This window comes from Anomaloglossus baeobatrachus, unplaced genomic scaffold (assembly GCF_048569485.1).
Source record: "Anomaloglossus baeobatrachus isolate aAnoBae1 unplaced genomic scaffold, aAnoBae1.hap1 Scaffold_4113, whole genome shotgun sequence".
In the NCBI taxonomy this organism is placed as follows: domain Eukaryota; kingdom Metazoa; phylum Chordata; class Amphibia; order Anura; family Aromobatidae; genus Anomaloglossus; species Anomaloglossus baeobatrachus.
The window spans coordinates 14,022-36,852 of NW_027443449.1; the positions used below are offsets into that span (position 1 = coordinate 14,022).

At 46.6% G+C, this 22,831-nt stretch overlaps 14 non-coding genes and 1 pseudogene across 14 annotated transcripts; all 15 read left to right on the top strand.

The window, feature by feature from the left end:
• Positions 1-387: 387 nt before the first annotated feature.
• LOC142277600 (U2 spliceosomal RNA) lies at positions 388-578 on the top strand. Its single transcript, XR_012740732.1, has one exon. It is a non-coding gene; the product is annotated as a U2 spliceosomal RNA (small nuclear RNA).
• A 1,387-nt stretch (positions 579-1,965) lies between these two features.
• LOC142277601 (U2 spliceosomal RNA) lies at positions 1,966-2,156 on the top strand. Its single transcript, XR_012740733.1, has one exon. It is a non-coding gene; the product is annotated as a U2 spliceosomal RNA (small nuclear RNA).
• Positions 2,157-3,543: 1,387 nt separating this feature from the next.
• LOC142277602 (U2 spliceosomal RNA) lies at positions 3,544-3,734 on the top strand. The gene has a single exon (XR_012740734.1). It is a non-coding gene; the product is annotated as a U2 spliceosomal RNA (small nuclear RNA).
• Positions 3,735-5,121: 1,387 nt separating this feature from the next.
• Positions 5,122-5,312, top strand: LOC142277603 (U2 spliceosomal RNA). The gene has a single exon (XR_012740735.1). It is a non-coding gene; the product is annotated as a U2 spliceosomal RNA (small nuclear RNA).
• A 1,387-nt stretch (positions 5,313-6,699) lies between these two features.
• Positions 6,700-6,890, top strand: LOC142277604 (U2 spliceosomal RNA). The gene has a single exon (XR_012740736.1). It is a non-coding gene; the product is annotated as a U2 spliceosomal RNA (small nuclear RNA).
• Positions 6,891-8,277: 1,387 nt separating this feature from the next.
• On the top strand, positions 8,278-8,468 carry LOC142277605 (U2 spliceosomal RNA). Its single transcript, XR_012740737.1, has one exon. It is a non-coding gene; the product is annotated as a U2 spliceosomal RNA (small nuclear RNA).
• A 1,388-nt stretch (positions 8,469-9,856) lies between these two features.
• LOC142277606 (U2 spliceosomal RNA) lies at positions 9,857-10,047 on the top strand. The gene has a single exon (XR_012740738.1). It is a non-coding gene; the product is annotated as a U2 spliceosomal RNA (small nuclear RNA).
• Positions 10,048-11,434: 1,387 nt separating this feature from the next.
• Positions 11,435-11,625, top strand: LOC142277608 (U2 spliceosomal RNA). The gene has a single exon (XR_012740740.1). It is a non-coding gene; the product is annotated as a U2 spliceosomal RNA (small nuclear RNA).
• A 1,387-nt stretch (positions 11,626-13,012) lies between these two features.
• LOC142277609 (U2 spliceosomal RNA) lies at positions 13,013-13,203 on the top strand. The gene has a single exon (XR_012740741.1). It is a non-coding gene; the product is annotated as a U2 spliceosomal RNA (small nuclear RNA).
• Positions 13,204-14,590: 1,387 nt separating this feature from the next.
• LOC142277611 (U2 spliceosomal RNA) lies at positions 14,591-14,781 on the top strand. Its single transcript, XR_012740742.1, has one exon. It is a non-coding gene; the product is annotated as a U2 spliceosomal RNA (small nuclear RNA).
• A 1,387-nt stretch (positions 14,782-16,168) lies between these two features.
• LOC142277612 (U2 spliceosomal RNA) lies at positions 16,169-16,359 on the top strand. The gene has a single exon (XR_012740743.1). It is a non-coding gene; the product is annotated as a U2 spliceosomal RNA (small nuclear RNA).
• Positions 16,360-17,746: 1,387 nt separating this feature from the next.
• LOC142277624 (U2 spliceosomal RNA) lies at positions 17,747-17,888 on the top strand (annotated as a pseudogene).
• A 697-nt stretch (positions 17,889-18,585) lies between these two features.
• On the top strand, positions 18,586-18,780 carry LOC142277623 (U2 spliceosomal RNA). Its single transcript, XR_012740753.1, has one exon. It is a non-coding gene; the product is annotated as a U2 spliceosomal RNA (small nuclear RNA).
• A 1,387-nt stretch (positions 18,781-20,167) lies between these two features.
• Positions 20,168-20,358, top strand: LOC142277613 (U2 spliceosomal RNA). The gene has a single exon (XR_012740744.1). It is a non-coding gene; the product is annotated as a U2 spliceosomal RNA (small nuclear RNA).
• Positions 20,359-21,745: 1,387 nt separating this feature from the next.
• LOC142277614 (U2 spliceosomal RNA) lies at positions 21,746-21,936 on the top strand. The gene has a single exon (XR_012740745.1). It is a non-coding gene; the product is annotated as a U2 spliceosomal RNA (small nuclear RNA).
• The last annotated feature ends 895 nt before the right edge of the window (positions 21,937-22,831 follow it).

Below are 22,831 nucleotides of genomic sequence, written 5' to 3' on the forward strand. Positions count from 1 at the left end.
TTGGGGGCTGGGAAGGAAAGGGAAAAGATTAGGGTTTGGGGATGATGAAAGGGCTTTCTACGGGTAAGGATGGCAAAGGGTGGCAGTGACGGAAAGTCAGGCAACCTGTCCTGTCCGTCTTTTTGTATCGTGAATTGGAAAGACTGCAAGGGGGAGGGGAGTTGCTTGCGCCCTAAAGGAGGAGTTATTCAGATTCATTGCAGTGGGCGGCGGCTGCAAAACGCACCATTCTTCTTGTTTTGGCTCTGCAAAGCAGCCTTTTCAAGGGTTGGCTTGGGTGACAAAATGTCTTGTGTAGGCGTGGGTTTGTCTCCCTCTCGCTCTCTCTCCCTAAGATGTGTCCGGCATAGGCCAGGGTGCCACTCGAGGCCCAAACCAATTCTGGTTATCGCTTCTCGGCCTTTTGGCTAAGATCAAGTGTAGTATCTGTTCTTATCAGTTTAATATCTGATACGTCCCCTATCTGGGGACCATATATTAAATGGATTTTTAGAACAGGGAGATGGAAAAAGAGCTTGCTCTGTCCACTCCACGCATTGACCTGGTATTGCAGTACCTCCAGGAACGGTGCACCCCTTCTTAACCCAGTTTCCAAAAGCAGAACTCAATTCACCTGATTCATATTAGCCCGATTTAATGAATTGGAAGAAAGCATACGTCTTCATATGCACCTCAATTTGGCCCATTCACTTTTCACACTTCCTCCTTTTGTTTTTTATCTTTCACACTTTTGACTTTCTTTATTCATCCAAATAGCAAACTCATCACCACTCAACCTGACCAACTCGGCTATGTCCCCGTGCTGCAGTTCTCTGTCTTATCTAGATCATTTGCAATTGAATGGAATAGATCCCTTTTGGACAAAGTGGATTCACCTGCTGCTGCAGTGACCACAGGTGTGATAACATCTAGAATTGGCATCTGGTGCGATCTCTCCGCTTCCACTCCAAAGAAAGTTACCTGTTTATTCCTATCATGCATTGGTTTTTGGGGTTTTCTTTGAGTAATGATGATCTCTTTAGTAGTCTGTTGGCGCCCTCTCCTGGAGGAATAGTTTGCTTGCTCTTGGACATTCTAAAAGAGAGGTCATGATAGACATTGAGCTTCTGAGCTCAATTGGGGACAGTCATGGGTGATGAATGTTTGCAACCTACTGCGAAGCCTCATACCGCAATATAAGGAACGTCAAATACTAAGAAAGGGCGGCCTATGAAAGAATTACTACTTTCAATAAGTACACTTAAACGGCTAATTGGGAATAGAAAAACTGTAAAAAGCCCTCTGAGAAAGCCCCCCTCTAACCTTTGATAGTAAGCTTTTCTGTAGTCTGCCTGTTGATGTATTTTCCGTTTGAACTGTGCACAACATGAAGAGACGGAACACTGGCGGCTTGTCACAATGCCCCCCGATGACATCACAATAGCGCTGCTGCCTAGAAAACAAGCTGCGCAGAAGAAGTTGTTCTTTGGGTGGGAGGGTGGGCTAGTGGAAGGAGGGGGCAATCTCTTTTTTTCCCGGGTGGTAGGGGGATGACAGGAGAAGGGAAGCGGGTGGTGAGAAAGGTACAGAGGGCAGGGTTTGGGGGCTGGGAAGGAAAGGGAAAAGATTAGGGTTTGGGGATGATGAAAGGGCTTTCTACGGGTAAGGATGGCAAAGGGTGGCAGTGACGGAAAGTCAGGCAACCTGTCCTGTCCGTCTTTTTGTATCGTGAATTGGAAAGACTGCAAGGGGGAGGGGAGTTGCTTGCGCCCTAAAGGAGGAGTTATTCAGATTCATTGCAGTGGGCGGCGGCTGCAAAACGCACCATTCTTCTTGTTTTGGCTCTGCAAAGCAGCCTTTTCAAGGGTTGGCTTGGGTGACAAAATGTCTTGTGTAGGCGTGGGTTTGTCTCCCTCTCGCTCTCTCTCCCTAAGATGTGTCCGGCATAGGCCAGGGTGCCACTCGAGGCCCAAACCAATTCTGGTTATCGCTTCTCGGCCTTTTGGCTAAGATCAAGTGTAGTATCTGTTCTTATCAGTTTAATATCTGATACGTCCCCTATCTGGGGACCATATATTAAATGGATTTTTAGAACAGGGAGATGGAAAAAGAGCTTGCTCTGTCCACTCCACGCATTGACCTGGTATTGCAGTACCTCCAGGAACGGTGCACCCCTTCTTAACCCAGTTTCCAAAAGCAGAACTCAATTCACCTGATTCATATTAGCCCGATTTAATGAATTGGAAGAAAGCATACGTCTTCATATGCACCTCAATTTGGCCCATTCACTTTTCACACTTCCTCCTTTTGTTTTTTATCTTTCACACTTTTGACTTTCTTTATTCATCCAAATAGCAAACTCATCACCACTCAACCTGACCAACTCGGCTATGTCCCCGTGCTGCAGTTCTCTGTCTTATCTAGATCATTTGCAATTGAATGGAATAGATCCCTTTTGGACAAAGTGGATTCACCTGCTGCTGCAGTGACCACAGGTGTGATAACATCTAGAATTGGCATCTGGTGCGATCTCTCCGCTTCCACTCCAAAGAAAGTTACCTGTTTATTCCTATCATGCATTGGTTTTTGGGGTTTTCTTTGAGTAATGATGATCTCTTTAGTAGTCTGTTGGCGCCCTCTCCTGGAGGAATAGTTTGCTTGCTCTTGGACATTCTAAAAGAGAGGTCATGATAGACATTGAGCTTCTGAGCTCAATTGGGGACAGTCATGGGTGATGAATGTTTGCAACCTACTGCGAAGCCTCATACCGCAATATAAGGAACGTCAAATACTAAGAAAGGGCGGCCTATGAAAGAATTACTACTTTCAATAAGTACACTTAAACGGCTAATTGGGAATAGAAAAACTGTAAAAAGCCCTCTGAGAAAGCCCCCCTCTAACCTTTGATAGTAAGCTTTTCTGTAGTCTGCCTGTTGATGTATTTTCCGTTTGAACTGTGCACAACATGAAGAGACGGAACACTGGCGGCTTGTCACAATGCCCCCCGATGACATCACAATAGCGCTGCTGCCTAGAAAACAAGCTGCGCAGAAGAAGTTGTTCTTTGGGTGGGAGGGTGGGCTAGTGGAAGGAGGGGGCAATCTCTTTTTTTCCCGGGTGGTAGGGGGATGACAGGAGAAGGGAAGCGGGTGGTGAGAAAGGTACAGAGGGCAGGGTTTGGGGGCTGGGAAGGAAAGGGAAAAGATTAGGGTTTGGGGATGATGAAAGGGCTTTCTACGGGTAAGGATGGCAAAGGGTGGCAGTGACGGAAAGTCAGGCAACCTGTCCTGTCCGTCTTTTTGTATCGTGAATTGGAAAGACTGCAAGGGGGAGGGGAGTTGCTTGCGCCCTAAAGGAGGAGTTATTCAGATTCATTGCAGTGGGCGGCGGCTGCAAAACGCACCATTCTTCTTGTTTTGGCTCTGCAAAGCAGCCTTTTCAAGGGTTGGCTTGGGTGACAAAATGTCTTGTGTAGGCGTGGGTTTGTCTCCCTCTCGCTCTCTCTCCCTAAGATGTGTCCGGCATAGGCCAGGGTGCCACTCGAGGCCCAAACCAATTCTGGTTATCGCTTCTCGGCCTTTTGGCTAAGATCAAGTGTAGTATCTGTTCTTATCAGTTTAATATCTGATACGTCCCCTATCTGGGGACCATATATTAAATGGATTTTTAGAACAGGGAGATGGAAAAAGAGCTTGCTCTGTCCACTCCACGCATTGACCTGGTATTGCAGTACCTCCAGGAACGGTGCACCCCTTCTTAACCCAGTTTCCAAAAGCAGAACTCAATTCACCTGATTCATATTAGCCCGATTTAATGAATTGGAAGAAAGCATACGTCTTCATATGCACCTCAATTTGGCCCATTCACTTTTCACACTTCCTCCTTTTGTTTTTTATCTTTCACACTTTTGACTTTCTTTATTCATCCAAATAGCAAACTCATCACCACTCAACCTGACCAACTCGGCTATGTCCCCGTGCTGCAGTTCTCTGTCTTATCTAGATCATTTGCAATTGAATGGAATAGATCCCTTTTGGACAAAGTGGATTCACCTGCTGCTGCAGTGACCACAGGTGTGATAACATCTAGAATTGGCATCTGGTGCGATCTCTCCGCTTCCACTCCAAAGAAAGTTACCTGTTTATTCCTATCATGCATTGGTTTTTGGGGTTTTCTTTGAGTAATGATGATCTCTTTAGTAGTCTGTTGGCGCCCTCTCCTGGAGGAATAGTTTGCTTGCTCTTGGACATTCTAAAAGAGAGGTCATGATAGACATTGAGCTTCTGAGCTCAATTGGGGACAGTCATGGGTGATGAATGTTTGCAACCTACTGCGAAGCCTCATACCGCAATATAAGGAACGTCAAATACTAAGAAAGGGCGGCCTATGAAAGAATTACTACTTTCAATAAGTACACTTAAACGGCTAATTGGGAATAGAAAAACTGTAAAAAGCCCTCTGAGAAAGCCCCCCTCTAACCTTTGATAGTAAGCTTTTCTGTAGTCTGCCTGTTGATGTATTTTCCGTTTGAACTGTGCACAACATGAAGAGACGGAACACTGGCGGCTTGTCACAATGCCCCCCGATGACATCACAATAGCGCTGCTGCCTAGAAAACAAGCTGCGCAGAAGAAGTTGTTCTTTGGGTGGGAGGGTGGGCTAGTGGAAGGAGGGGGCAATCTCTTTTTTTCCCGGGTGGTAGGGGGATGACAGGAGAAGGGAAGCGGGTGGTGAGAAAGGTACAGAGGGCAGGGTTTGGGGGCTGGGAAGGAAAGGGAAAAGATTAGGGTTTGGGGATGATGAAAGGGCTTTCTACGGGTAAGGATGGCAAAGGGTGGCAGTGACGGAAAGTCAGGCAACCTGTCCTGTCCGTCTTTTTGTATCGTGAATTGGAAAGACTGCAAGGGGGAGGGGAGTTGCTTGCGCCCTAAAGGAGGAGTTATTCAGATTCATTGCAGTGGGCGGCGGCTGCAAAACGCACCATTCTTCTTGTTTTGGCTCTGCAAAGCAGCCTTTTCAAGGGTTGGCTTGGGTGACAAAATGTCTTGTGTAGGCGTGGGTTTGTCTCCCTCTCGCTCTCTCTCCCTAAGATGTGTCCGGCATAGGCCAGGGTGCCACTCGAGGCCCAAACCAATTCTGGTTATCGCTTCTCGGCCTTTTGGCTAAGATCAAGTGTAGTATCTGTTCTTATCAGTTTAATATCTGATACGTCCCCTATCTGGGGACCATATATTAAATGGATTTTTAGAACAGGGAGATGGAAAAAGAGCTTGCTCTGTCCACTCCACGCATTGACCTGGTATTGCAGTACCTCCAGGAACGGTGCACCCCTTCTTAACCCAGTTTCCAAAAGCAGAACTCAATTCACCTGATTCATATTAGCCCGATTTAATGAATTGGAAGAAAGCATACGTCTTCATATGCACCTCAATTTGGCCCATTCACTTTTCACACTTCCTCCTTTTGTTTTTTATCTTTCACACTTTTGACTTTCTTTATTCATCCAAATAGCAAACTCATCACCACTCAACCTGACCAACTCGGCTATGTCCCCGTGCTGCAGTTCTCTGTCTTATCTAGATCATTTGCAATTGAATGGAATAGATCCCTTTTGGACAAAGTGGATTCACCTGCTGCTGCAGTGACCACAGGTGTGATAACATCTAGAATTGGCATCTGGTGCGATCTCTCCGCTTCCACTCCAAAGAAAGTTACCTGTTTATTCCTATCATGCATTGGTTTTTGGGGTTTTCTTTGAGTAATGATGATCTCTTTAGTAGTCTGTTGGCGCCCTCTCCTGGAGGAATAGTTTGCTTGCTCTTGGACATTCTAAAAGAGAGGTCATGATAGACATTGAGCTTCTGAGCTCAATTGGGGACAGTCATGGGTGATGAATGTTTGCAACCTACTGCGAAGCCTCATACCGCAATATAAGGAACGTCAAATACTAAGAAAGGGCGGCCTATGAAAGAATTACTACTTTCAATAAGTACACTTAAACGGCTAATTGGGAATAGAAAAACTGTAAAAAGCCCTCTGAGAAAGCCCCCCTCTAACCTTTGATAGTAAGCTTTTCTGTAGTCTGCCTGTTGATGTATTTTCCGTTTGAACTGTGCACAACATGAAGAGACGGAACACTGGCGGCTTGTCACAATGCCCCCCGATGACATCACAATAGCGCTGCTGCCTAGAAAACAAGCTGCGCAGAAGAAGTTGTTCTTTGGGTGGGAGGGTGGGCTAGTGGAAGGAGGGGGCAATCTCTTTTTTTCCCGGGTGGTAGGGGGATGACAGGAGAAGGGAAGCGGGTGGTGAGAAAGGTACAGAGGGCAGGGTTTGGGGGCTGGGAAGGAAAGGGAAAAGATTAGGGTTTGGGGATGATGAAAGGGCTTTCTACGGGTAAGGATGGCAAAGGGTGGCAGTGACGGAAAGTCAGGCAACCTGTCCTGTCCGTCTTTTTGTATCGTGAATTGGAAAGACTGCAAGGGGGAGGGGAGTTGCTTGCGCCCTAAAGGAGGAGTTATTCAGATTCATTGCAGTGGGCGGCGGCTGCAAAACGCACCATTCTTCTTGTTTTGGCTCTGCAAAGCAGCCTTTTCAAGGGTTGGCTTGGGTGACAAAATGTCTTGTGTAGGCGTGGGTTTGTCTCCCTCTCGCTCTCTCTCCCTAAGATGTGTCCGGCATAGGCCAGGGTGCCACTCGAGGCCCAAACCAATTCTGGTTATCGCTTCTCGGCCTTTTGGCTAAGATCAAGTGTAGTATCTGTTCTTATCAGTTTAATATCTGATACGTCCCCTATCTGGGGACCATATATTAAATGGATTTTTAGAACAGGGAGATGGAAAAAGAGCTTGCTCTGTCCACTCCACGCATTGACCTGGTATTGCAGTACCTCCAGGAACGGTGCACCCCTTCTTAACCCAGTTTCCAAAAGCAGAACTCAATTCACCTGATTCATATTAGCCCGATTTAATGAATTGGAAGAAAGCATACGTCTTCATATGCACCTCAATTTGGCCCATTCACTTTTCACACTTCCTCCTTTTGTTTTTTATCTTTCACACTTTTGACTTTCTTTATTCATCCAAATAGCAAACTCATCACCACTCAACCTGACCAACTCGGCTATGTCCCCGTGCTGCAGTTCTCTGTCTTATCTAGATCATTTGCAATTGAATGGAATAGATCCCTTTTGGACAAAGTGGATTCACCTGCTGCTGCAGTGACCACAGGTGTGATAACATCTAGAATTGGCATCTGGTGCGATCTCTCCGCTTCCACTCCAAAGAAAGTTACCTGTTTATTCCTATCATGCATTGGTTTTTGGGGTTTTCTTTGAGTAATGATGATCTCTTTAGTAGTCTGTTGGCGCCCTCTCCTGGAGGAATAGTTTGCTTGCTCTTGGACATTCTAAAAGAGAGGTCATGATAGACATTGAGCTTCTGAGCTCAATTGGGGACAGTCATGGGTGATGAATGTTTGCAACCTACTGCGAAGCCTCATACCGCAATATAAGGAACGTCAAATACTAAGAAAGGGCGGCCTATGAAAGAATTACTACTTTCAATAAGTACACTTAAACGGCTAATTGGGAATAGAAAAACTGTAAAAAGCCCTCTGAGAAAGCCCCCCTCTAACCTTTGATAGTAAGCTTTTCTGTAGTCTGCCTGTTGATGTATTTTCCGTTTGAACTGTGCACAACATGAAGAGACGGAACACTGGCGGCTTGTCACAATGCCCCCCGATGACATCACAATAGCGCTGCTGCCTAGAAAACAAGCTGCGCAGAAGAAGTTGTTCTTTGGGTGGGAGGGTGGGCTAGTGGAAGGAGGGGGCAATCTCTTTTTTTCCCGGGTGGTAGGGGGATGACAGGAGAAGGGAAGCGGGTGGTGAGAAAGGTACAGAGGGCAGGGTTTGGGGGCTGGGAAGGAAAGGGAAAAGATTAGGGTTTGGGGATGATGAAAGGGCTTTCTACGGGTAAGGATGGCAAAGGGTGGCAGTGACGGAAAGTCAGGCAACCTGTCCTGTCCGTCTTTTTGTATCGTGAATTGGAAAGACTGCAAGGGGGAGGGGAGTTGCTTGCGCCCTAAAGGAGGAGTTATTCAGATTCATTGCAGTGGGCGGCGGCTGCAAAACGCACCATTCTTCTTGTTTTGGCTCTGCAAAGCAGCCTTTTCAAGGGTTGGCTTGGGTGACAAAATGTCTTGTGTAGGCGTGGGTTTGTCTCCCTCTCGCTCTCTCTCCCTAAGATGTGTCCGGCATAGGCCAGGGTGCCACTCGAGGCCCAAACCAATTCTGGTTATCGCTTCTCGGCCTTTTGGCTAAGATCAAGTGTAGTATCTGTTCTTATCAGTTTAATATCTGATACGTCCCCTATCTGGGGACCATATATTAAATGGATTTTTAGAACAGGGAGATGGAAAAAGAGCTTGCTCTGTCCACTCCACGCATTGACCTGGTATTGCAGTACCTCCAGGAACGGTGCACCCCTTCTTAACCCAGTTTCCAAAAGCAGAACTCAATTCACCTGATTCATATTAGCCCGATTTAATGAATTGGAAGAAAGCATACGTCTTCATATGCACCTCAATTTGGCCCATTCACTTTTCACACTTCCTCCTTTTGTTTTTTATCTTTCACACTTTTGACTTTCTTTATTCATCCAAATAGCAAACTCATCACCACTCAACCTGACCAACTCGGCTATGTCCCCGTGCTGCAGTTCTCTGTCTTATCTAGATCATTTGCAATTGAATGGAATAGATCCCTTTTGGACAAAGTGGATTCACCTGCTGCTGCAGTGACCACAGGTGTGATAACATCTAGAATTGGCATCTGGTGCGATCTCTCCGCTTCCACTCCAAAGAAAGTTACCTGTTTATTCCTATCATGCATTGGTTTTTGGGGTTTTCTTTGAGTAATGATGATCTCTTTAGTAGTCTGTTGGCGCCCTCTCCTGGAGGAATAGTTTGCTTGCTCTTGGACATTCTAAAAGAGAGGTCATGATAGACATTGAGCTTCTGAGCTCAATTGGGGACAGTCATGGGTGATGAATGTTTGCAACCTACTGCGAAGCCTCATACCGCAATATAAGGAACGTCAAATACTAAGAAAGGGCGGCCTATGAAAGAATTACTACTTTCAATAAGTACACTTAAACGGCTAATTGGGAATAGAAAAACTGTAAAAAGCCCTCTGAGAAAGCCCCCCTCTAACCTTTGATAGTAAGCTTTTCTGTAGTCTGCCTGTTGATGTATTTTCCGTTTGAACTGTGCACAACATGAAGAGACGGAACACTGGCGGCTTGTCACAATGCCCCCCGATGACATCACAATAGCGCTGCTGCCTAGAAAACAAGCTGCGCAGAAGAAGTTGTTCTTTGGGTGGGAGGGTGGGCTAGTGGAAGGAGGGGGCAATCTCTTTTTTTTCCCGGGTGGTAGGGGGATGACAGGAGAAGGGAAGCGGGTGGTGAGAAAGGTACAGAGGGCAGGGTTTGGGGGCTGGGAAGGAAAGGGAAAAGATTAGGGTTTGGGGATGATGAAAGGGCTTTCTACGGGTAAGGATGGCAAAGGGTGGCAGTGACGGAAAGTCAGGCAACCTGTCCTGTCCGTCTTTTTGTATCGTGAATTGGAAAGACTGCAAGGGGGAGGGGAGTTGCTTGCGCCCTAAAGGAGGAGTTATTCAGATTCATTGCAGTGGGCGGCGGCTGCAAAACGCACCATTCTTCTTGTTTTGGCTCTGCAAAGCAGCCTTTTCAAGGGTTGGCTTGGGTGACAAAATGTCTTGTGTAGGCGTGGGTTTGTCTCCCTCTCGCTCTCTCTCCCTAAGATGTGTCCGGCATAGGCCAGGGTGCCACTCGAGGCCCAAACCAATTCTGGTTATCGCTTCTCGGCCTTTTGGCTAAGATCAAGTGTAGTATCTGTTCTTATCAGTTTAATATCTGATACGTCCCCTATCTGGGGACCATATATTAAATGGATTTTTAGAACAGGGAGATGGAAAAAGAGCTTGCTCTGTCCACTCCACGCATTGACCTGGTATTGCAGTACCTCCAGGAACGGTGCACCCCTTCTTAACCCAGTTTCCAAAAGCAGAACTCAATTCACCTGATTCATATTAGCCCGATTTAATGAATTGGAAGAAAGCATACGTCTTCATATGCACCTCAATTTGGCCCATTCACTTTTCACACTTCCTCCTTTTGTTTTTTATCTTTCACACTTTTGACTTTCTTTATTCATCCAAATAGCAAACTCATCACCACTCAACCTGACCAACTCGGCTATGTCCCCGTGCTGCAGTTCTCTGTCTTATCTAGATCATTTGCAATTGAATGGAATAGATCCCTTTTGGACAAAGTGGATTCACCTGCTGCTGCAGTGACCACAGGTGTGATAACATCTAGAATTGGCATCTGGTGCGATCTCTCCGCTTCCACTCCAAAGAAAGTTACCTGTTTATTCCTATCATGCATTGGTTTTTGGGGTTTTCTTTGAGTAATGATGATCTCTTTAGTAGTCTGTTGGCGCCCTCTCCTGGAGGAATAGTTTGCTTGCTCTTGGACATTCTAAAAGAGAGGTCATGATAGACATTGAGCTTCTGAGCTCAATTGGGGACAGTCATGGGTGATGAATGTTTGCAACCTACTGCGAAGCCTCATACCGCAATATAAGGAACGTCAAATACTAAGAAAGGGCGGCCTATGAAAGAATTACTACTTTCAATAAGTACACTTAAACGGCTAATTGGGAATAGAAAAACTGTAAAAAGCCCTCTGAGAAAGCCCCCCTCTAACCTTTGATAGTAAGCTTTTCTGTAGTCTGCCTGTTGATGTATTTTCCGTTTGAACTGTGCACAACATGAAGAGACGGAACACTGGCGGCTTGTCACAATGCCCCCCGATGACATCACAATAGCGCTGCTGCCTAGAAAACAAGCTGCGCAGAAGAAGTTGTTCTTTGGGTGGGAGGGTGGGCTAGTGGAAGGAGGGGGCAATCTCTTTTTTTCCCGGGTGGTAGGGGGATGACAGGAGAAGGGAAGCGGGTGGTGAGAAAGGTACAGAGGGCAGGGTTTGGGGGCTGGGAAGGAAAGGGAAAAGATTAGGGTTTGGGGATGATGAAAGGGCTTTCTACGGGTAAGGATGGCAAAGGGTGGCAGTGACGGAAAGTCAGGCAACCTGTCCTGTCCGTCTTTTTGTATCGTGAATTGGAAAGACTGCAAGGGGGAGGGGAGTTGCTTGCGCCCTAAAGGAGGAGTTATTCAGATTCATTGCAGTGGGCGGCGGCTGCAAAACGCACCATTCTTCTTGTTTTGGCTCTGCAAAGCAGCCTTTTCAAGGGTTGGCTTGGGTGACAAAATGTCTTGTGTAGGCGTGGGTTTGTCTCCCTCTCGCTCTCTCTCCCTAAGATGTGTCCGGCATAGGCCAGGGTGCCACTCGAGGCCCAAACCAATTCTGGTTATCGCTTCTCGGCCTTTTGGCTAAGATCAAGTGTAGTATCTGTTCTTATCAGTTTAATATCTGATACGTCCCCTATCTGGGGACCATATATTAAATGGATTTTTAGAACAGGGAGATGGAAAAAGAGCTTGCTCTGTCCACTCCACGCATTGACCTGGTATTGCAGTACCTCCAGGAACGGTGCACCCCTTCTTAACCCAGTTTCCAAAAGCAGAACTCAATTCACCTGATTCATATTAGCCCGATTTAATGAATTGGAAGAAAGCATACGTCTTCATATGCACCTCAATTTGGCCCATTCACTTTTCACACTTCCTCCTTTTGTTTTTTATCTTTCACACTTTTGACTTTCTTTATTCATCCAAATAGCAAACTCATCACCACTCAACCTGACCAACTCGGCTATGTCCCCGTGCTGCAGTTCTCTGTCTTATCTAGATCATTTGCAATTGAATGGAATAGATCCCTTTTGGACAAAGTGGATTCACCTGCTGCTGCAGTGACCACAGGTGTGATAACATCTAGAATTGGCATCTGGTGCGATCTCTCCGCTTCCACTCCAAAGAAAGTTACCTGTTTATTCCTATCATGCATTGGTTTTTGGGGTTTTCTTTGAGTAATGATGATCTCTTTAGTAGTCTGTTGGCGCCCTCTCCTGGAGGAATAGTTTGCTTGCTCTTGGACATTCTAAAAGAGAGGTCATGATAGACATTGAGCTTCTGAGCTCAATTGGGGACAGTCATGGGTGATGAATGTTTGCAACCTACTGCGAAGCCTCATACCGCAATATAAGGAACGTCAAATACTAAGAAAGGGCGGCCTATGAAAGAATTACTACTTTCAATAAGTACACTTAAACGGCTAATTGGGAATAGAAAAACTGTAAAAAGCCCTCTGAGAAAGCCCCCCTCTAACCTTTGATAGTAAGCTTTTCTGTAGTCTGCCTGTTGATGTATTTTCCGTTTGAACTGTGCACAACATGAAGAGACGGAACACTGGCGGCTTGTCACAATGCCCCCCGATGACATCACAATAGCGCTGCTGCCTAGAAAACAAGCTGCGCAGAAGAAGTTGTTCTTTGGGTGGGAGGGTGGGCTAGTGGAAGGAGGGGGCAATCTCTTTTTTTCCCGGGTGGTAGGGGGATGACAGGAGAAGGGAAGCGGGTGGTGAGAAAGGTACAGAGGGCAGGGTTTGGGGGCTGGGAAGGAAAGGGAAAAGATTAGGGTTTGGGGATGATGAAAGGGCTTTCTACGGGTAAGGATGGCAAAGGGTGGCAGTGACGGAAAGTCAGGCAACCTGTCCTGTCCGTCTTTTTGTATCGTGAATTGGAAAGACTGCAAGGGGGAGGGGAGTTGCTTGCGCCCTAAAGGAGGAGTTATTCAGATTCATTGCAGTGGGCGGCGGCTGCAAAACGCACCATTCTTCTTGTTTTGGCTCTGCAAAGCAGCCTTTTCAAGGGTTGGCTTGGGTGACAAAATGTCTTGTGTAGGCGTGGGTTTGTCTCCCTCTCGCTCTCTCTCCCTAAGATGTGTCCGGCATAGGCCAGGGTGCCACTCGAGGCCCAAACCAATTCTGGTTATCGCTTCTCGGCCTTTTGGCTAAGATCAAGTGTAGTATCTGTTCTTATCAGTTTAATATCTGATACGTCCCCTATCTGGGGACCATATATTAAATGGATTTTTAGAACAGGGAGATGGAAAAAGAGCTTGCTCTGTCCACTCCACGCATTGACCTGGTATTGCAGTACCTCCAGGAACGGTGCACCCCTTCTTAACCCAGTTTCCAAAAGCAGAACTCAATTCACCTGATTCATATTAGCCCGATTTAATGAATTGGAAGAAAGCATACGTCTTCATATGCACCTCAATTTGGCCCATTCACTTTTCACACTTCCTCCTTTTGTTTTTTATCTTTCACACTTTTGACTTTCTTTATTCATCCAAATAGCAAACTCATCACCACTCAACCTGACCAACTCGGCTATGTCCCCGTGCTGCAGTTCTCTGTCTTATCTAGATCATTTGCAATTGAATGGAATAGATCCCTTTTGGACAAAGTGGATTCACCTGCTGCTGCAGTGACCACAGGTGTGATAACATCTAGAATTGGCATCTGGTGCGATCTCTCCGCTTCCACTCCAAAGAAAGTTACCTGTTTATTCCTATCATGCATTGGTTTTTGGGGTTTTCTTTGAGTAATGATGATCTCTTTAGTAGTCTGTTGGCGCCCTCTCCTGGAGGAATAGTTTGCTTGCTCTTGGACATTCTAAAAGAGAGGTCATGATAGACATTGAGCTTCTGAGCTCAATTGGGGACAGTCATGGGTGATGAATGTTTGCAACCTACTGCGAAGCCTCATACCGCAATATAAGGAACGTCAAATACTAAGAAAGGGCGGCCTATGAAAGAATTACTACTTTCAATAAGTACACTTAAACGGCTAATTGGGAATAGAAAAACTGTAAAAAGCCCTCTGAGAAAGCCCCCCTCTAACCTTTGATAGTAAGCTTTTCTGTAGTCTGCCTGTTGATGTATTTTCCGTTTGAACTGTGCACAACATGAAGAGACGGAACACTGGCGGCTTGTCACAATGCCCCCCGATGACATCACAATAGCGCTGCTGCCTAGAAAACAAGCTGCGCAGAAGAAGTTGTTCTTTGGGTGGGAGGGTGGGCTAGTGGAAGGAGGGGGCAATCTCTTTTTTTCCCGGGTGGTAGGGGGATGACAGGAGAAGGGAAGCGGGTGGTGAGAAAGGTACAGAGGGCAGGGTTTGGGGGCTGGGAAGGAAAGGGAAAAGATTAGGGTTTGGGGATGATGAAAGGGCTTTCTACGGGTAAGGATGGCAAAGGGTGGCAGTGACGGAAAGTCAGGCAACCTGTCCTGTCCGTCTTTTTGTATCGTGAATTGGAAAGACTGCAAGGGGGAGGGGAGTTGCTTGCGCCCTAAAGGAGGAGTTATTCAGATTCATTGCAGTGGGCGGCGGCTGCAAGACGCACCATTCTTCTTGTTTTGGCTCTGCAAAGCAGCCTTTTCAAGGGTTGGCTTGGGTGACAAAATGTCTTGTGTAGGCGTGGGTTTGTCTCCCTCTCGCTCTCTCTCCCTAAGATGTGTCCGGCATAGGCCAGGGTGCCACTCGAGGCCCAAACCAATTCTGGTTATCGCTTCTCGGCCTTTTGGCTAAGATCAAGTGTAGTATCTGTTCTTATCAGTTTAATATCTGATACGTCCCCTATCTGGGGACCATATATTAAATGGATTTTTAGAACAGGGAGATGGAAAAAGAGCTTGCTCTGTCCACTCCACGCATTGACCTGGTATTGCAGTACCTCCAGGAACGGTGCACCCCTTCTTAACCCAGTTTCCAAAAGCAGAACTCAATTCACCTGATTCATATTAGCCCGATTTAATGAATTGGAAGAAAGCATACGTCTTCATATGCACCTCAATTTGGCCCATTCACTTTTCACACTTCCTCCTTTTGTTTTTTATCTTTCACACTTTTGACTTTCTTTATTCATCCAAATAGCAAACTCATCACCACTCAACCTGACCAACTCGGCTATGTCCCCGTGCTGCAGTTCTCTGTCTTATCTAGATCATTTGCAATTGAATGGAATAGATCCCTTTTGGACAAAGTGGATTCACCTGCTGCTGCAGTGACCACAGGTGTGATAACATCTAGAATTGGCATCTGGTGCGATCTCTCCGCTTCCACTCCAAAGAAAGTTACCTGTTTATTCCTATCATGCATTGGTTTTTGGGGTTTTCTTTGAGTAATGATGATCTCTTTAGTAGTCTGTTGGCGCCCTCTCCTGGAGGAATAGTTTGCTTGCTCTTGGACATTCTAAAAGAGAGGTCATGATAGACATTGAGCTTCTGAGCTCAATTGGGGACAGTCATGGGTGATGAATGTTTGCAACCTACTGCGAAGCCTCATACCGCAATATAAGGAACGTCAAATACTAAGAAAGGGCGGCCTATGAAAGAATTACTACTTTCAATAAGTACACTTAAACGGCTAATTGGGAATAGAAAAACTGTAAAAAGCCCTCTGAGAAAGCCCCCCTCTAACCTTTGATAGTAAGCTTTTCTGTAGTCTGCCTGTTGATGTATTTTCCGTTTGAACTGTGCACAACATGAAGAGACGGAACACTGGCGGCTTGTCACAATGCCCCCCGATGACATCACAATAGCGCTGCTGCCTAGAAAACAAGCTGCGCAGAAGAAGTTGTTCTTTGGGTGGGAGGGTGGGCTAGTGGAAGGAGGGGGCAATCTCTTTTTTTCCCGGGTGGTAGGGGGATGACAGGAGAAGGGAAGCGGGTGGTGAGAAAGGTACAGAGGGCAGGGTTTGGGGGCTGGGAAGGAAAGGGAAAAGATTAGGGTTTGGGGATGATGAAAGGGCTTTCTACGGGTAAGGATGGCAAAGGGTGGCAGTGACGGAAAGTCAGGCAACCTGTCCTGTCCGTCTTTTTGTATCGTGAATTGGAAAGACTGCAAGGGGGAGGGGAGTTGCTTGCGCCCTAAAGGAGGAGTTATTCAGATTCATTGCAGTGGGCGGCGGCTGCAAAACGCACCATTCTTCTTGTTTTGGCTCTGCAAAGCAGCCTTTTCAAGGGTTGGCTTGGGTGACAAAATGTCTTGTGTAGGCGTGGGTTTGTCTCCCTCTCGCTCTCTCTCCCTAAGATGTGTCCGGCATAGGCCAGGGTGCCACTCGAGGCCCAAACCAATTCTGGTTATCGCTTCTCGGCCTTTTGGCTAAGATCAAGTGTAGTATCTGTTCTTATCAGTTTAATATCTGATACGTCCCCTATCTGGGGACCATATATTAAATGGATTTTTAGAACAGGGAGATGGAAAAAGAGCTTGCTCTGTCCACTCCACGCATTGACCTGGTATTGCAGTACCTCCAGGAACGGTGCACCCCTTCTTAACCCAGTTTCCAAAAGCAGAACTCAATTCACCTGATTCATATTAGCCCGATTTAATGAATTGGAAGAAAGCATACGTCTTCATATGCACCTCAATTTGGCCCATTCACTTTTCACACTTCCTCCTTTTGTTTTTTATCTTTCACACTTTTGACTTTCTTTATTCATCCAAATAGCAAACTCATCACCACTCAACCTGACCAACTCGGCTATGTCCCCGTGCTGCAGTTCTCTGTCTTATCTAGATCATTTGCAATTGAATGGAATAGATCCCTTTTGGACAAAGTGGATTCACCTGCTGCTGCAGTGACCACAGGTGTGATAACATCTAGAATTGGCATCTGGTGCGATCTCTCCGCTTCCACTCCAAAGAAAGTTACCTGTTTATTCCTATCATGCATTGGTTTTTGGGGTTTTCTTTGAGTAATGATGATCTCTTTAGTAGTCTGTTGGCGCCCTCTCCTGGAGGAATAGTTTGCTTGCTCTTGGACATTCTAAAAGAGAGGTCATGATAGACATTGAGCTTCTGAGCTCAATTGGGGACAGTCATGGGTGATGAATGTTTGCAACCTACTGCGAAGCCTCATACCGCAATATAAGGAACGTCAAATACTAAGAAAGGGCGGCCTATGAAAGAATTACTACTTTCAATAAGTACACTTAAACGGCTAATTGGGAATAGAAAAACTGTAAAAAGCCCTCTGAGAAAGCCCCCCTCTAACCTTTGATAGTAAGCTTTTCTGTAGTCTGCCTGTTGATGTATTTTCCGTTTGAACTGTGCACAACATGAAGAGACGGAACACTGGCGGCTTGTCACAATGCCCCCCGATGACATCACAATAGCGCTGCTGCCTAGAAAACAAGCTGCGCAGAAGAAGTTGTTCTTTGGGTGGGAGGGTGGGCTAGTGGAAGGAGGGGGCAATCTCTTTTTTTCCCGGGTGGTAGGGGGATGACAGGAGAAGGGAAGCGGGTGGTGAGAAAGGTACAGAGGGCAGGGTTTGGGGGCTGGGAAGGAAAGGGAAAAGATTAGGGTTTGGGGATGATGAAAGGGCTTTCTACGGGTAAGGATGGCAAAGGGTGGCAGTGACGGAAAGTCAGGCAACCTGTCCTGTCCGTCTTTTTGTATCGTGAATTGGAAAGACTGCAAGGGGGAGGGGAGTTGCTTGCGCCCTAAAGGAGGAGTTATTCAGATTCATTGCAGTGGGCGGCGGCTGCAAAACGCACCATTCTTCTTGTTTTGGCTCTGCAAAGCAGCCTTTTCAAGGGTTGGCTTGGGTGACAAAATGTCTTGTGTAGGCGTGGGTTTGTCTCCCTCTCGTTCTCTCTCCCTAAGATGTGTCCGGCATAGGCCAGGGTGCCACTCGAGGCCCAAACCAATTCTGGTTATCGCTTCTCGGCCTTTTGGCTAAGATCAAGTGTAGTATCGTTCGAAAAGGTGGTTTAAGGCTCCGGCCACCTTAGTACAATGATGCAATGCACGCTGGAAGGTTGCGCTTGTTAGTACTTTGGGAGGATAGTATATCCATCTAGAGGAAACCATGGCCCTACCAGGATCAAGGCTATTAGACTGAGTAAGTGTGGGGGTTATGGTGCAATGTGCCCCAGGAATGGACACCCTGGAGGGAGTCTGAACTTGCTAGGTTGGGACCCTGGTAAGCCTCAGACTCTGTCGCACGCCGCGCCTTGCCTATTCATACTTTCCAAGCATATTGCCCTATCCCGGTCTTCTGGCTAAGAAGGGAAATTTTTATAATCCCGGTCGGAGGTCCGGTCAGCTTTGGGCTGAGAAACCAACACCCGGTTGGAGGTCCGGGTCAGCTTTGGCTGAGAAACCAACACCCGGTTGGAGGTCCGGTTAGCCTTGGGCTGAGAAACCAACACCCGGTTGGAGGTCCGGTCAGCCTTGGGCTGAGAAACCAACACCCGGTTGGAGGTCCGGTCAGCCTTGGGCTGAAAAACCAACACCGGTTGACGGTCCGGGCAGTCTCGGCTGCGAAACCAACGACTAGTAGCTCCCTACTCCACTTGGGTAAGATGCCTCGGTGGACGCTGGGAGCAACAACAAGGCTCAACCAGGCTTCGGCTTGGGGGAGCACCGAAGATCCCTGACCCTCTCTGTGGCCTTCTGGCTCGGAGGGACGGGGTTGATTTTTGGGGATCCTCTTCTCACGGAGGGGTCCACACGAATCCTAGCCTTTGCACTGTTTTTGGTGTGACTTCGGTCATGCATTTTTGCGGTGCTTTGGAAAGCTTCATTAAATCAAAATCTGTTCTTATCAGTTTAATATCTGATACGTCCCCTATCTGGGGACCATATATTAAATGGATTTTTAGAACAGGGAGATGGAAAAAGAGCTTGCTCTGTCCACTCCACGCATTGACCTGGTATTGCAGTACCTCCAGGAACGGTGCACCCCTTCTTAACCCAGTTTCCAAAAGCAGAACTCAATTCACCTGATTCATATTAGCCCGATTTAATGAATTGGAAGAAAGCATACGTCTTCATATGCACCTCAATTTGGCCCATTCACTTTTCACACTTCCTCCTTTTGTTTTTTATCTTTCACACTTTTGACTTTCTTTATTCATCCAAATAGCAAACTCATCACCACTCAACCTGACCAACTCGGCTATGTCCCCGTGCTGCAGTTCTCTGTCTTATCTAGATCATTTGCAATTGAATGGAATAGATCCCTTTTGGACAAAGTGGATTCACCTGCTGCTGCAGTGACCACAGGTGTGATAACATCTAGAATTGGCATCTGGTGCGATCTCTCCGCTTCCACTCCAAAGAAAGTTACCTGTTTATTCCTATCATGCATTGGTTTTTGGGGTTTTCTTTGAGTAATGATGATCTCTTTAGTAGTCTGTTGGCGCCCTCTCCTGGAGGAATAGTTTGCTTGCTCTTGGACATTCTAAAAGAGAGGTCATGATAGACATTGAGCTTCTGAGCTCAATTGGGGACAGTCATGGGTGATGAATGTTTGCAACCTACTGCGAAGCCTCATACCGCAATATAAGGAACGTCAAATACTAAGAAAGGGCGGCCTATGAAAGAATTACTACTTTCAATAAGTACACTTAAACGGCTAATTGGGAATAGAAAAACTGTAAAAAGCCCTCTGAGAAAGCCCCCCTCTAACCTTTGATAGTAAGCTTTTCTGTAGTCTGCCTGTTGATGTATTTTCCGTTTGAACTGTGCACAACATGAAGAGACGGAACACTGGCGGCTTGTCACAATGCCCCCCGATGACATCACAATAGCGCTGCTGCCTAGAAAACAAGCTGCGCAGAAGAAGTTGTTCTTTGGGTGGGAGGGTGGGCTAGTGGAAGGAGGGGGCAATCTCTTTTTTTCCCGGGTGGTAGGGGGATGACAGGAGAAGGGAAGCGGGTGGTGAGAAAGGTACAGAGGGCAGGGTTTGGGGGCTGGGAAGGAAAGGGAAAAGATTAGGGTTTGGGGATGATGAAAGGGCTTTCTACGGGTAAGGATGGCAAAGGGTGGCAGTGACGGAAAGTCAGGCAACCTGTCCTGTCCGTCTTTTTGTATCGTGAATTGGAAAGACTGCAAGGGGGAGGGGAGTTGCTTGCGCCCTAAAGGAGGAGTTATTCAGATTCATTGCAGTGGGCGGCGGCTGCAAAACGCACCATTCTTCTTGTTTTGGCTCTGCAAAGCAGCCTTTTCAAGGGTTGGCTTGGGTGACAAAATGTCTTGTGTAGGCGTGGGTTTGTCTCCCTCTCGCTCTCTCTCCCTAAGATGTGTCCGGCATAGGCCAGGGTGCCACTCGAGGCCCAAACCAATTCTGGTTATCGCTTCTCGGCCTTTTGGCTAAGATCAAGTGTAGTATCTGTTCTTATCAGTTTAATATCTGATACGTCCCCTATCTGGGGACCATATATTAAATGGATTTTTAGAACAGGGAGATGGAAAAAGAGCTTGCTCTGTCCACTCCACGCATTGACCTGGTATTGCAGTACCTCCAGGAACGGTGCACCCCTTCTTAACCCAGTTTCCAAAAGCAGAACTCAATTCACCTGATTCATATTAGCCCGATTTAATGAATTGGAAGAAAGCATACGTCTTCATATGCACCTCAATTTGGCCCATTCACTTTTCACACTTCCTCCTTTTGATTTTTATCTTTCACACTTTTGACTTTCTTTATTCATCCAAATAGCAAACTCATCACCACTCAACCTGACCAACTCGGCTATGTCCCCGTGCTGCAGTTCTCTGTCTTATCTAGATCATTTGCAATTGAATGGAATAGATCCCTTTTGGACAAAGTGGATTCACCTGCTGCTGCAGTGACCACAGGTGTGATAACATCTAGAATTGGCATCTGGTGCGATCTCTCCGCTTCCACTCCAAAGAAAGTTACCTGTTTATTCCTATCATGCATTGGTTTTTGGGGTTTTCTTTGAGTAATGATGATCTCTTTAGTAGTCTGTTGGCGCCCTCTCCTGGAGGAATAGTTTGCTTGCTCTTGGACATTCTAAAAGAGAGGTCATGATAGACATTGAGCTTCTGAGCTCAATTGGGGACAGTCATGGGTGATGAATGTTTGCAACCTACTGCGAAGCCTCATACCGCAATATAAGGAACGTCAAATACTAAGAAAGGGCGGCCTATGAAAGAATTACTACTTTCAATAAGTACACTTAAACGGCTAATTGGGAATAGAAAAACTGTAAAAAGCCCTCTGAGAAAGCCCCCCTCTAACCTTTGATAGTAAGCTTTTCTGTAGTCTGCCTGTTGATGTATTTTCCGTTTGAACTGTGCACAACATGAAGAGACGGAACACTGGCGGCTTGTCACAATGCCCCCCGATGACATCACAATAGCGCTGCTGCCTAGAAAACAAGCTGCGCAGAAGAAGTTGTTCTTTGGGTGGGAGGGTGGGCTAGTGGAAGGAGGGGGCAATCTCTTTTTTTCCCGGGTGGTAGGGGGATGACAGGAGAAGGGAAGCGGGTGGTGAGAAAGGTACAGAGGGCAGGGTTTGGGGGCTGGGAAGGAAAGGGAAAAGATTAGGGTTTGGGGATGATGAAAGGGCTTTCTACGGGTAAGGATGGCAAAGGGTGGCAGTGACGGAAAGTCAGGCAACCTGTCCTGTCCGTCTTTTTGTATCGTGAATTGGAAAGACTGCAAGGGGGAGGGGAGTTGCTTGCGCCCTAAAGGAGGAGTTATTCAGATTCATTGCAGTGGGCGGCGGCTGCAAAACGCACCATTCTTCTTGTTTTGGCTCTGCAAAGCAGCCTTTTCAAGGGTTGGCTTGGGTGACAAAATGTCTTGTGTAGGCGTGGGTTTGTCTCCCTCTCGCTCTCTCTCCCTAAGATGTGTCCGGCATAGGCCAGGGTGCCACTCGAGGCCCAAACCAATTCTGGTTATCGCTTCTCGGCCTTTTGGCTAAGATCAAGTGTAGTATCTGTTCTTATCAGTTTAATATCTGATACGTCCCCTATCTGGGGACCATATATTAAATGGATTTTTAGAACAGGGAGATGGAAAAAGAGCTTGCTCTGTCCACTCCACGCATTGACCTGGTATTGCAGTACCTCCAGGAACGGTGCACCCCTTCTTAACCCAGTTTCCAAAAGCAGAACTCAATTCACCTGATTCATATTAGCCCGATTTAATGAATTGGAAGAAAGCATACGTCTTCATATGCACCTCAATTTGGCCCATTCACTTTTCACACTTCCTCCTTTTGTTTTTTATCTTTCACACTTTTGACTTTCTTTATTCATCCAAATAGCAAACTCATCACCACTCAACCTGACCAACTCGGCTATGTCCCCGTGCTGCAGTTCTCTGTCTTATCTAGATCATTTGCAATTGAATGGAATAGATCCCTTTTGGACAAAGTGGATTCACCTGCTGCTGCAGTGACCACAGGTGTGATAACATCTAGAATTGGCATCTGGTGCGATCTCTCCGCTTCCACTCCAAAGAAAGTTACCTGTTTATTCCTATCATGCATTGGTTTTTGGGGTTTTCTTTGAGTAATGATGATCTCTTTAGTAGTCTGTTGGCGCCCTCTCCTGGAGGAATAGTTTGCTTGCTCTTGGACATTCTAAAAGAGAGGTCATGATAGACATTGAGCTTCTGAGCTCAATTGGGGACAGTCATGGGTGATGAATGTTTGCAACCTACTGCGAAGCCTCATACCGCAATATAAGGAACGTCAAATACTAAGAAAGGGCGGCCTATGAAAGAATTACTACTTTCAATAAGTACACTTAAACGGCTAATTGGGAATAGAAAAACTGTAAAAAGCCCTCTGAGAAAGCCCCCCTCTAACCTTTGATAGTAAGCTTTTCTGTAGTCTGCCTGTTGATGTATTTTCCGTTTGAACTGTGCACAACATGAAGAGACGGAACACTGGCGGCTTGTCACAATGCCCCCCGATGACATCACAATAGCGCTGCTGCCTAGAAAACAAGCTGCGCAGAAGAAGTTGTTCTTTGGGTGG